This window comes from Convolutriloba macropyga, chromosome 5 (assembly GCF_964194025.1).
Source record: "Convolutriloba macropyga chromosome 5, txConMacr16.3, whole genome shotgun sequence".
In the NCBI taxonomy this organism is placed as follows: domain Eukaryota; kingdom Metazoa; phylum Xenacoelomorpha; order Acoela; family Convolutidae; genus Convolutriloba; species Convolutriloba macropyga.
The window spans coordinates 18874592-18887742 of record NC_134472.1 but is presented as its reverse complement, the minus strand read 5'-3'; positions in this window follow the sequence as shown (position 1 = coordinate 18887742).

The following is a 13151-nucleotide window of genomic DNA, read 5'->3' as shown; positions in this document are numbered from 1 at the left end:
TGTTTAATTAAAACAAGGTTCGCCTTTTCTAAGACCAAACGTATGATTGGAGAATAGACTTTAGTCACACCTAGTTGCACAATTTAGCTCTCTTTGTTTATACCATATGGTTTTCATTGGGCGCACTGTGGTTTCTTTACAGAGGAATTTGAGGTCACCTTTGTTTTGAATGGGTTTGTATGTAAATTGTGTTTGGTCTCTGCACTATACTATCTAGGGCCACATCTCTTCTGAATTAATTTGTATGTAAGATACATGGGTCCCTACACTATTAATGTTTTATTCTCTCCCACACAGAAGTGTGGGGTTGTGTTGATAAATTTAATGCTTTATAAAAAAAATGCATATACTTGTTATCTTTGTTCGCAAGTAGGTTCACGTAGCTTACGGTTTATAGAGCTATGGCTTTAATTAACTATTATCTAAGGTCACATACGTATAAAAGTTTAAAATGAACAGTCTCAAGTACGCCGTGGGGCATACTTGAGACTATATTAACCAATCACTTTGATTCAATTAGAAATATGACGCCACTGGTTTGATCCCAACTTACCGCGCCTCCTAACTTCGTAGTTATTTACATTATGTTGACTAAAAGTGATAAAAACAAGTTGCCTACCATGCCTTTTAGTTCTTCAAAAGACACAGAGTTTGGATATTGCTATTTCGACATTCCCCACACTGAAAAGCGTTTGGTCATGACAACTTTTTTTTATCACTTTCAGTCAACATAATGTAAATAACTACGACGTTAGGAGGCGCGGTAAGTTGGGATCAAACCAGTGTCGCCATATTTCTAATTGAATCAAAGTGATTGGTTTATTTAGTCTCAAGTAATCCCCACGGCGTACTTGAGACTGTTCATTTTAAACTTTTATTCGTATGTGATCTTAGATAATAGTTAATTAAAGCCATAGCTCTATAAACCGTAAGCTACGTGAACCTACTTGCGAAAAAGATAACAAGTATATGCATTTTTTATATAAAGCATAAAATTTATCAACAGAACCCCACACTTCTGTGTGGGAGAGAATCAAACATTAATAGTGTAGGGACCCATGTATCTTACATACAAGTTAATTTAGAAGAGATGTGACCCCAGATAGTATAGTGCAGAGACCAAACACAATTTACATACAAACCCATACAAAAAAAATGTGACCTCAAATTCTTCTATAAAAGAACCACAGTGCGCCCAATGAAAACCATATGGTATAAACAAAGAGAGCTAAATTATGCAACTAGGTGTGACTAAAGTCTATTCTCCAATCATACGTTTGCTCTTAGAAAAGGCGAACCTTGTTTTAACTGAACACTTGTGAAAGAATTTTGTACTTGTGTTCATATATTTGTTTTGCACTTAATTAACAGTTAACTAATGAAACGAACTTGAAAACAAACTTCAAAACAATGTCCGTGAAAACTCTTTCGGAGTCTGCTATTTCTTTTGAGAGAACTCTTGTTTAACGAACAGTAATTGAAAATTTTTTCGTTCTGATACAACAGAGAAGAAAAAACGATTTGTGGTACACCTACCAGCATTGTTTGATACCAAAGCTGTTTATTAACGCAATGGCTGCCCTACCGGAAAAAAACGGAGCCGGCTGAATGCAGTATCATTACTTCTGAAGGACACCCTACCACCGAAAAACTAAGCCACAAATGCTTTCAACTGAAGAATCTTTGCCGAAAGAAGTGAGACGTATCTTGTACAGATACGACTGCGATTGTGAGCCGTTAATCGAGAATCAACTCGGCACAAAAGAAGCCTACGAAAACTTGGGTGATTTGTGGGGTGTCAAATCATCACAATCCTTACCGGACAGTCAGCCACCGAGTGTTTCAGTTAGTGCTCCAACAACTCCTGCTGTGGACCCAAGTATAACTGTTACTCCAACCCCAAGCCTATCACTCTTTGATGATTTCAATGTAAAATTGGGTTTGAACAAAAAATTCAAAAAAAAAACGCATAAAGTCGTTTTCAAACAAAAACCTCAAGAAACAAATTGTTCTTGGTATGTTGATATAATACCAACATCTTCAGTTGTTAGTTAAATTAGTAAAACCTCATTTTTTCAGCAAAAAGGAGGAAAAAAGAATGGAATTTTTCATAAAAAATGAGATTTTCACGTTTTTCTGCTGAATAAAATATTTTCGACGGAATGAAAACTCAAAACCTGATCGTCATCACCAAGTGATTTTTGTGGGCTATCGATATGAATAAAAAATTGACCACATTTTGTCTAAAAAATAGATAGTTGGGATGAAACTGACTGTTGGTTTGATACTATCAGACACTGCACTACAAAAAAGCTCATAACGCTCGTCAAGTTAAACACAATTCTTCATGAGATAGTTAACCATTAATTAACAGCTAATTAGCACATAATTAGTCTAATTAGTAATAAATTTTAAAAAATGCACATTTTTTTACGGATTTGTAATCAGTGATACATGCTTGTCACTTTTGGTCATAAAGGTCAGGGCCAAAAAACGGCTCCTTCACCGATTTTCAAACATCTGGACATAATCGTCTCATTAACATCTGGCCTTGATTATCAATTGAAGTACCCGAAATAATAATGACACACCAGGTTTTTTCTAAAAACCGATTTTTTGGGGGCTGGTGACAAAATCATCTCATAACAGCTGTCATCGAAAAATGTTTGCAAGGGGGGTGCTTGTCATTAGCTGTCATGTGATGACAATGATTGATCACGATTGACAGAAAACCTAACTTTTTTCCTGTTAAAGATGAGGAATTTTTTTCGTGCCGGGTCCTACGTTTGTGTTCGGGGAGCATTTTTTGTCATGAGGCCCAACATCATCAGACGGACCCATCGGCATCTACAGTGAAACTCCTAAAAAAATGCTTTTTTCAACATCAAGCGAAAAAAGTTGAAAATTTCATTTGCTTTTAGTAGATTTATTGACTGTTCAAACACCGTGACAGTTATAAAACTTTGCATCGTAACACTCCCACGCATCCACTGTACTTAAAGTTTAACAAAGTGTACAAGAAAGCAATGCTTTTGGAATATTTTTTAAAAATTCTGTGGAAATCGAATCAAATTTTTTTTACGTAGGCTACTGAAGTGCAATATCACATCTAAAGGGTTGAAACACAAATGTTTTCTCTTTCTTTATGCCATTAGAGCATATTAGCTATCAAAATGAAGAAAAAAGATTAAAATAAATGATTAAAATTCAAAGTTTACTTTGACTTGATCTAAAAATTCTTTAAGCAATCCAAAAAACTGCAAATGACATGCTTTGGCACATCAAATATACCTAATATCTAAAAGGATCTACCCATGGTTTAAAAAACCTTTCTGTATATTGTACTAAAAATTTGAAAATATCAAACAAGTTTTATCTTGTCAGTGTTGTTCAGTGGGAAACGTAAAGCGCTACTTTTAGTTCACCGCAACTTGATATGTTCATAGTAGTTGATTAAACCTGGATAAAATAGTAAACGCGTGTTCTTATTATCCAATAAAACTCCAAATTTTTGAAAGTTTGAACAGCGAGCTTCTTATAAGAGCCTCGTTTGGAATACAAACAATTTCGCCATTTGAAGTTGAGTTACATGTTTACGAAAGTTGTTATTATCTCTGCTAACTTTTGAATCTTGAACTTTTCAACTATGGCTTTCAAATGCAAAAATTTTTCAGCGACTTTTGCTAACAGAGGAAATCAATCTCGCCATGAGCATCGTTGTCATGCCGACGAATTAGGTTTACCCGTCTTTACCTGTTGTATTTGTACATTCACCTGTCGATAACTTTCTGAACTGCAGCAACACATGAGGAAATATCATCAAAAGTTTACAAATTGTTGTCTGTCCTCCTATATGGGCTTTAACGACACCAGACTATTTGCTCAGCATATGAGTTTTTTGCATTCTTTACCTGTCTTATCGCGATCAATACCAACCAACTCGAACACCGGCTGAAACTGCCTTTAATGGTACCCGTCAGAGCTACCATCTGCCGCCATCAACAAACCAAGCCAACACAGACCTAGCTCAGTTCATGATCCAGCAAAAACCACAAATCGGTTCGCTTATAGAACAAAAACTCTCAAGGATCACAAAAGTTCAATTTTGTTCTCAACTTCAACTCCAAAAACCGAGTCAAAACGAAGATCAGGAAGATGAGCCTATTAAAATTTATGCAAATTCGCTCATGACAACCGTTTATAGTCAGGGACATAGCAGTGAGACCTTCTGGACTATGGTCGAGAAGATGATGATAGTGCTAACTATATTTGCCTCTAATGGTAGTGGTCGGGTGCTTGAGAAAGTTATAAAAATAATTGTGGACTTTGCCCGCTACCGACCTATAACCGGCTCGTCGTACAATGCATTACATTCATAATTTAAAAATTGCCGCAATGTGCTTAATATCCGTAACCATTAGGATGCAAATTGTTTCCTTTACTGCTATTTTACCGCATATCATATGCATAACAATATTAGCTTAGATCGACCACGAAGGAACTACAACACAGAAAAAACTTCACCCGAAACTTACAAGCAAGCCAACCTTCATCAACCAACTAGACACTTCGATATGCCCATGGGGCTAGAAGGCATCAATCAATTCGAAAATCTCAATGAAGTGCGAATCAACGTTTTTGGTTATGATGATAGAGACCTATTTCCACTCAGAGTGTCAAAGTTTGTCTCAAACTTCACAATGGAACTATTGCTTTGAAACGAGCTGACTGCTACCGTTATGTATTGATAACCAACTTGGTTAAAGTAGTCTGTCAACTCAGAAATACCAAATTCCGATTTGCGTTTCATATTTGCCGGAATTGTTTCTGATTGTGTGAAGAAGGCTTTGCAAAGCTTACCGAACATATGGACACCTGCTGTGCTACAGTATCCGAAAAGTGCAGCTAGCGAATGTTGGATATGTAACGAGCCCTTGATCTGTTGATCTGGATCACTGCCACTACAGCGCACAATTTCTTGGCTGTGCTCATGAAAAGTGCAACCGAGCACAAAGGAAAGTCAACATTACCCCTGTGGTGGGTCATAATATACAAAATATTGATCTTCATCACATTTGTTTAGTCCTGCAATCTTGTGAGCCAACGACTACTGTAAGTATAATTCCGTATACTGATAAAAATACATTTCCATGATTTTTGGAGAACTCGTGGAGACCATAACCCTAGATGATGGAAAAGTGATCACGAAGTATGAAAACCTCAGTTTTATTTTTTCAATCAAAATGATGAGTTCGTCTCTCAAAAAATTGGTTGACATTTTGCCAAGAGAGCGTTTTGGAATACTTGCTTCTGTCTTTCCTAAACTATCCTCAACAGAATTGAAGCTCTTCCAGCAAAAAAGATTTTACCCCTCTTCATATGTTAGCAGTCGAGAAAAGTTCAGCGAAAAATACTTACCGCCTCTTAATGAATGGTGTAACACTTTAGAAGGAAACGCAGTAACAATAACTCAAAAAAAATTGATCCACGCCTGGACGATGTGGAACACTATGAATTGTCAAACTCTAAAAGACTACAACGATGCATACCTGAAAACCGATTGTGCTCTTCTCGCATGCGTTTGTGAGTTCCACAGAGAGCTCAGTTTCTCCACCTACAAACTCGATTGCATGCACTTTTACAAACTGCCAAATATGGCTAAGGAAGCATCCTTGAAAATATGCAAGGCGGAGGTCGAATTGCTTACAGAACGCGAGCACCTCGATATGATAGAAGGAGCAGTACGTGGGGGAGTATGTTCAGACTACGAGATGAGAAAGTTTACAGCAAATAATAAATAATTACCAGATAATGACTCCTCTGAACCTTCGACATTTGGCTTCTGCGTGGACGCCAATAACCTATACGGTGGCGTCATGCAGAATGAAAAACTCCCTCGGTCACATTTTATGCTAAATTCTGATATAACAATGGCTGAGATACAAAACTGTCCTGATGATAACCCTTGTCGGTTAATTCGCGGAAGTCGACTTGCATTATCCAGCAAGTCTACACGATTACTATCTGGACTTCCCCCCTCGCACCATAGAAAAATATTGTTGAGGATGATTGGCTCAGCGACTACCAAATAAATTTGCGAGAGATTCATAACTTACCCCCCCCCCACAAAAATTCCAAACTGTTGCAGACTTTCTTCGACTAAGCACATTATGTGCTGCATTACATGCTGTTGAAACTGCATGTTAACGTGGGATTAGCGGTTAGAAAATGCATTGTGTGCTACAGTTTACTCAAAACAATTGGTTAACACCCTATATAACCCTGAACAGTGAGAAGAGACAAGCGGCTTCGAATAAGTTTGAGAAGAGTTCTAGAAACTAATGAAAAACGCCGTTTATGGGAAAAATTGCGACTCGAAACGTCGGATGAAAATTGAGCTTACGAGAGACGCAAGACGAACCCTAACCATAGTAAGCAAGCTTGAGTTTGATAAATTTAAAGTGTTTGGCGAGAACATGGCAGCTCTCTCCTCCCGTCCAAGAAAGATTTATTGGGATACACCGACTAAAGTAGGGGCTTCAATACTTGATCTAGCGAAATACTACATGTATCATTTTCACTATGGAACAATGGGATCTTCATTTGAGTGTCGATTACTCTATAGTGATACTGATAGCTTGCTAAACCGGATCAATTGTGAAGATCTCTACCGTGAACTGAAGGACAGCAATCTTCTTTATCAATTTGACATCTCAAATTATCCAGAAGGTCACGAACTGTACAGCGAAGCAAATAAATGCGTCGTCTTAAAATTCAAAGACGAATTTGCTGGGGATTATATAAAAGAGTTTATATGTCTGAAGCCAAAGCTGTACAGCATTACCTCTGCTAGTGAGTATTTTACGTTTAATAATGCCAAAAAAATAACAAAGTACTGACTACATTTTTTTCTTTTCATAGGTAACCGAAACGTCCGCCAAAGGAATAACCAGTGCAGTCCAAAATTTGCTTCGACATCCAGAGACTACAATAATACGCTTGTGACTGGTAGTACACTGCGCGCTGAAAACACGAGGATTGTTTCGGAAAAGCATGTTCTACAAACTGTTTCAACGAATGAAATATGTCTCTCTGCTTTTGATAATAAACGCCACAATTTGAATGAGGGAATTAAAACACTACCATTTGGCCACTATAAAATTGATCAATGCCGAGTCGAAGATTTTTCTTGGGATGGCGATGAAGTAGAGTGGGACTACGAAAACGTGGAAAAATATGCTCACCTTTTCCTAGACTCGATTCCAAACTGGGGCCATAATAAGAATTTTGTTGTGTCAGGTACAACAATAAGTGAAAGCCCGGAAGAATGAAACACCTGCCCCGGGATTTGCAAAGACAAGTATTATTATCGAAGATTGTACATTTTGATGCTACCACCAGCTCCAGCTCTTCCTCTCCTAACCCATTCATTAAATATGAAGCTAATGAGTGCAGTGAGAGTAGTAGCGATTATGAAGAAGAACCAGCATTTGAAGTTGCACGCAGACAATAAACTTGTTCCTAAATACCTAAATTGCGCCTTTTGAATTCGTAACTGTGTAAATTTTGTGTTTATGAGTGCTAAAATACGTTTCAATAAATTAATCACTTGCAGCTCTTATCGGAACGAAATTGAATTAAGTTGGTTGTTTGATCGAAAACAAGTTTGCCAACTTGGAAATAGTCTTACATAATCACATCTTGTAAAGAATGAATGTTAATCCCCTTCCGTCTAGGATAACCCCCTATTATCCCATGTTTTAGTATCTTAGGATAACCCCCCACTCTCTTGAGACAGTATTTACTTACTACTAACAATAGCCTCACCTTCGCTGCGCAGTTATTCAAAGTGATCATATTTCCAAAAATTTGTTCTTTATCTTTTGTTGACTTTATAAAACTTGTTAGAATTCAGCTACACCGATATGAAATTGTATGCCAAATAATTTGAGTAAAATAGAGGTCAGTAAGCACTCAACTATATCACCGTACATTTAGGGAGCAAGGCATTAACGACTTGAAAGACATTGTATTGTTGTTTATCACTTTTTTAGAAAAACAAGTTTTTTCGGAGAATTAGCACGCAGCCCTAGTGATTTACATTTAAATTATGTCCTAATATTATTATTTACAGCGCAAAATATTCTTTTTTGGCCAGACGTTTAGCTTTTGAAACGAAAATTGGCATCAATTGACAAAAAAACAATGTTCTCTTTCCCTGTACTATTTAGAGAATCAATCAAATTTGTTGACTTCAAATTGTTATGCAAATCTAGCAAGATGAAATAAAAATGTACGCAGAGGTGTTATCTGTCACTGGTAAATGATTTCAATTGGCATTTTATTGGCAATAATGAAATTGTCAATTTGAAAGTCACAGCAACTTTACGCAACTGGCACTCAACTTGGAATTTTTATAGACCTGACATAATTCTTAGTTAATTACAAAAATTACATTCGTCCATAAAAAGCTTTGTGGGGGCAAAAACTCCACTTTTTTCTTTTTGCACGAGATTAGAAGAGTTAGCTTTAATTTGCATCTCGCTTCTCTTTACCCACCTGATTTTTGACGGATATAACTAATTCAATGCTTTTTTTCAAATAGTGCAGCACTTACGTGTATACGCCCCAGATTTTTGTTATAAACAGAACAATTTCTGAATTCTAAGTGACCAATTACGACATCAACCTTATGGTATAAAGTTATAACTAGGTCAGACACGCCCATATCAATTAGTTTCATCAATTAACGACATATCCACGCAATTAATTCTGTAAAAAATCAAAATTACCACGTTAAGCCCGAAAATTGGGAAAACTGAATTGAAGATTCTCAGAAGCAAAAACCAAAGTATATATATGAAGAATGTTCATCAATGGCAGGAATTTTCTATAGTTTTATAGCAAAATCAATTTGCATGACCATTACTAGTCAGCGCAATTGTTTTACCACATTTCTGAATTATTTTCAATAAAGCCTGCTTTGCACTATTTATTAAAATATGAAAAATTAATTGAGTGAGACAGGCAGCTCGCATATTTAAAACAATGTGGACGACAAGGTAAAGCAGACAGAACTATACGCTACAGTGACCACAAAAATATAGTTCTACTCATGCATGCAAACTTAAGCCACTCCCCCCCCCCCCCCCGTATTTTAACCAATCGTTTAGCTCAGATTATATCACCGCCAAAAACAAATGCAGGATATTGCAACGGCTACCTAGTAGCTGTCGATAGTTTAAAAATTCATTGTTGCTGCGTCTTTTTAAACGTGTTACGCCTTCACACCCATACTTTTTGTCCAAACATTTAACCCCGGTCTCGAGCACTTCACCCAGATATTTATAAATGATAAATTTAAGTTTCCAAAAGATACGTAGCATTTGGTCACAGTGTTTTGGGGCGAAAAACCTCGCGTAGTTAAGCGAGGTAGATGTAAAATTTTGCGATGTTACAAATATATGGGGTGGAGTAAATCGGAGTGATGAGGACAAGAGCCCCCGCGAAAACAAACTTTTTTAACTAAGTAAATTGAAAATATAACCCAGGGGTTAAATATTACAAGTTCAGAACGTTATATACAAAATTAGTACAATGTCAATAATCAAAATTAATGGTTCCGTTTTTTAAAGGTAAAAATAACCTTTGAAGCCACTAACGTTCCTTTCCAACGGTACAAGTATGAATTGTTGGAGAAGATGCTATTCTAACATGCGTTTAAACTGTGAGCGTAATCAGATAATCCGGACTTCATGCGAAAGTTTACTCCATTTCTGGATTATTAAAACTTCAGCAGGCAAAATGTCAGATTTTACAAAGAGATCTCTATATCTCAAACTTTTTCTCACATAGCAAACTTTAATTCACCAATTGGTTGTCGATTAATTCGCTGCAGTGCAGAGAAATTCAGGTTCTGAAAAAAGTGCACTCAAGTTAAATGAGAAAGGACTTGGGATTTGAAGAGCATCAATCGTGCTTTCAGAAGAAACTGATAACGTATAAGGTAAATGGATCTAATCGATGTGGCCATACTTGATAGGACTTTGTTGAGTTGTACATGAAAGTTTAATTAAGAATCAATTATTATACCCAAGTATCTGCAGTGACTTTATGGCTTAATTTCTTGTCCCCAAAAACTATATGATCAAAATTTTCATTTTTTTTGAGACGCAAAGAAGTTCAGTTTTACCGGTATTCAAGGTTAATTTGTTTTGCTTTAGATAATAATATGTTTTCTCCAGTATTTCAGAAACACATTTTCCCAGTTCGCTTACATTGTTTCTGCTAAAATGGAAACTTGTGTCATCAGCAAACTGAATTATGCCGAAGTTTCTTTGTACCTTTTCTCGAAAATCATTAATCTAGACAAGAACAACTAGTAACCATAAAACCGTTCCCTGTAAAAAACTTTGTTCAATATTGAATTATATGCTTTAGCTAGATCAATAAAAACCGCAACTGAAATTTTTAAGTTATCATAGTTTTCTTGTAATGCTTCGATTAAGTGTAAAACAGCAACTGTAGAACACTTATGTTTTTGAAATCCAAACTGTGTTCCGTTCAAAATTTTTTCTTTGTATAATTTCGCTAACTTGATTGAGAAGTATACGCTCAGTTTTGCAAACATTGGAGTAATTGAGAAAGGCCTATATTTCTCACAAATTTTTCATCCACTTTTTTTGTAAACCGGGCTAATGAAAGCAGGTTTCATATTTTCTGGAAAAAATATTTTGACTAATGCATGTGTTAAAAACGAACTGCAAATACGTTCCGATTGCAAACGCGTTGCTGGTTGATTGCCCAAGCATTAAAAATGCCTGGATCCGGAGTTGATTCACTCGACCACTTATTGTTGTCGAGTGAATCAATGGCGTCATAGAGTTCCTTTAGTTTGACTGTTCTGAAGCAAAACTTTTCCCTAACTTCTTTGCGAGAAATATTTGAAGCGCTCACATTTTGTCCAATGTATAAGCCTTATTTTTGAACTCTTCTATTGAGACAATTTGCAATATCAAGTTCATTTTCTACTTCTCTTTCACCGTCAACTAGTTTGTCTATAACGAGACTCCCTTTCTTTGCCAATTCTTTCGATGAAACTCCATTGTTCTTTACTTGTTGGTAATTCATTGAAAAATTGTTCGCAAAACTGGCCTATTAACCCGATTTCTCTGATATTTGAAACTGGTATGCTCTTGCTCCGATGGGTTCTTTTTCGAGATTATAAAAACTATGTTTTTCCGTGATTTTTTCCTTCAGCTCTTTTAGCATTTTTCTGCTAGCAAAGTTTTTCAGCATTTTTCTTTCTGGTTAAAAACTTTTCATAAGTGGGGCGTGCAACTCCAGAGTAGTACTGAAAACGTTTACAAATACATTGTACATGCTATTTCCATCTACACATTGATATAAGTTAATCCAGTCCTGATTTGAAAGATCAAGACCAAATTTATTTGCATCGAACATTTTTTTTGTTTCTACTGATAAAACTTTGCTTTCTATTTTTAGGTTCAACAAGAAAATTGGTAGTGTACAAAACAATCAAATGATCCATTTCAACTGATGGGGAAAAATCTGAGACTCTTGAAGTTGGTTTTTGCTGGAAAACCCATGACCGATTAGTGTTACCCATTGGCTGGTGCCTCGTGTTGGTTTTTCTGTGTTTGATAAAATCAGCCCAGAATTACTCGCAAATTCAACCAATAAAGTTGATTCTTTTTTGTTGAAATAATTGAGATTATAATCGCCAAAAAGAAAAACTTCGTCATTGGTTCAGAACGCCGAGGAAGTTTCTGATGTTAATTCATCAATGAAATAGTTTCCCAAGTTTTTATTTGGACAATACGAAGCATTTATTAGGATTTTGTTAACCGATAGCTTAGATAGTTCTACCCATAAGGACTCAAAAAAGCTTTCATTGAGTACATTTAGATCAATTTGTTGTTTTGAAGATATGTCCCTAGGCCTTTTGAATACCATCACTTAGGAACATTCGAAAAACGAAAAAAGTGGAACCTGATTTTCACATTATAATGATCATGATTTTGGTTGTGTGACATACCCCAATATATAAATTTTTCATTTGAAGTGCTTAATAAAAAAGCAAAAACTATTAGTTTGGAAATGTTCATTTTTCTGTTGACAAAAAACATCAAGTCAGACAACCAAAAGATTGATTAAAAAGGCTGAATTTGTCGCAGTGCAATGTTGTTTTGTGATACAGTAATATTATGCTGTTGATAATAGTTGCAAATACTCTTGACAATTTTTTGAACTCCAGCTAAATTTAAGTGAACACCATCATGAGATATTTCCGATGTTGTGATGTTGCATTTCAAAACCTCTTTTGTCCATTTAATTGTTCCATTTAACTCCAAAGCAATAATTCCCAGTTGCTTATTGAACTCCTCAATTTCAATATTCGATTCACGCGCATAATGGCTATTTTTAACTGGTGGAACTTCAAGTAGAACTCGGTGAGGTTTCAACTTTTTAATTGCTTTTGTAACAGTTTCACATAAATGAGATGCTCCGACCATCCCCGAAACACCCTTATCAATACTATTATAACCGGCACGAAAAATGAGTGATTGGCATTTTGATCCTGACGAATACTGCTCGACTTTGTCCCAAATCAATGATTGTTGCAGAGGGATAGGCATGAATCCCAGTATCATCAGGAATATCAGATTGCCGTATTGTTTTTTTGTATGTGCTGTCTGAAATTATAAGATGGTTAGTGTTTCTGTTAATAAATTTTGGGAAAAACTTTAGTTCCGACCGCTCAAAAAATTAGTCGAATTTTGAACATTGTGACTCATTAAGTTTTCCAATAGCGAACTGTTCTGGTTCCGTAAATATCCGACTTCCGATTGGAATTGATCAATCATTCGACACTGGTCCGCGTTTGCATTATCTTTCAATTCTATCTGCTGCTTTTGTTTTTCAATAACATGGTTTTGTTCCGAGATCTTTTGTCGATTAACTGTTTCTGCTCTTGAACGATTTCGTTTTCTTGCTCTAACTGTTTTAGCATGTCTACGATGGTGTTTGTAAGTCTTGAAAGATCATTACTCAGTTCAGTTTTAGTCTGTTGAGGCATTTTTAATCAGAACTTTAGTTGGATATGGATCTACGCAGCAAATTGCGTTTAC